Raw genomic sequence first — 1,522 nt, 5'->3', positions numbered from 1 at the left:
CTTCCTTCATCACCATAGGCTCTTGCTCAGATATTATTTCATTAAATTCTTCTGTATCTGCCAATTCCTTTTGGTACAATGACTCAGTATATTCCTTTCATCTTCCTGGATCATTTAATATTCTGCCTAAAGCATCCTTGATTATAGCAACTATAAAAGCAAATTGAAAAATTAACTCCATGCTTATATTCCACCATTTACAAATGTGGATGTAAGTTAACATTTTCTAGGTACATAGTTACAAGTAACAAAGCCAGGATTTTAATTCAGTAACTTCCAGTATCACATTCTTTATGCTTTACTATTTTAATTTTTATAGTAATGAACATCTTCATAACTTTGTTTCTCTTCCCATCCTTACCTTATTTCTCTAGCGTATATTCGGAGAAGTGGAGCAGATGTACATGCATAATTTGGTTCCCCCCCCCCGATTTTAAAAAATTCTCTCTTGAGATTTGAGTGAAAGTTTACAGAGAAAGTTGGTTTCCAGTCAATAATTTATGCATATATTTAGTGACATTGATTACAATCTCCACATTCTAACATTGACCTCCCTACTTCCTCTCAGTGCCTCCTTTTTACTTTGGCCTTTCTTCACTCTGAACTCAGTCTCAGGGCAAAAGCTGCCACTTAGATCTTACATGATTCATTGACCCAAGGGGTCTATTCCTCCCTAGTACTATCCATTCATTAGTTGTTTGGCTGAATGTTGATTGCATGCATAATTTGAAGTGTTCTTAGCATTCTGTGTAACATGGAGTTTCACCCTAGTTGCCCCCAGAACGTTGTAAGTATTTGCATCCACACCAACAATTTGTTGTTTCATACTACAGTTGGAAATAATCCAAGCTGACCCACCAGTGGGTTTTCAGAGGTAATTAATCCCACAGAAGGACATGGTCCATCTTTCTCCCATGGTGTGGCTGGGTGTTTTTGAAGTACAGTGCAATTCCTCACCACTAAGCCACTAGAGCTTTGATGTTGTGTGCCATCCATTTGCAGCTGACTATTAGCTGACTCTCCAGTCACCAGATTGTGCCAGGAAATCAGGAGGACAGCCGTCTGGCAAAGACTGGAAAAGATCCATATTTATTCCCATTCCAAAAAAAGGTGATCCAACAGAAAGTGGAAATTTCTGAAAAAATATCACCAATATCACCCACAAGCAATATCCTGTTGAATATTATTAAAAAATGATTGGAAAGTACATCGACAGAGATGTGCAAGCTGGGTTTAGGAGAGGCCATGGCATAAGGGACATTGTAGCCAATGTCTGATTGATCTTGGCAATATCAGAGGAATGTCTGTGTTTCATTGACAATGCAAAGGGATTTGACTGTGGATGACAACAAATTGTGGCTAATATTGGAAAGAAAAGGAATCCCAGAATACCTGATTGTTCTCATGTAAACCTATATTTCGACCAGGAAGCAGTCATCAGAACAGAGCAAGAAAACACTGCATGGTTCAAAATCAGAAAAGATGCATCCTGTCTTCATACCTTTCCAATCTTTGTGCAGAA

This window comes from Elephantulus edwardii, unplaced genomic scaffold (genome assembly GCF_000299155.1).
Source record: "Elephantulus edwardii isolate Elephantulus edwardi_28Jun2011 unplaced genomic scaffold, EleEdw1.0 scaffold00069, whole genome shotgun sequence".
Lineage (NCBI taxonomy): Eukaryota > Metazoa > Chordata > Mammalia > Macroscelidea > Macroscelididae > Elephantulus > Elephantulus edwardii.
The sequence above is the reverse complement of the archived record's forward strand: the minus strand, read 5'-3'. Positions refer to the sequence as shown.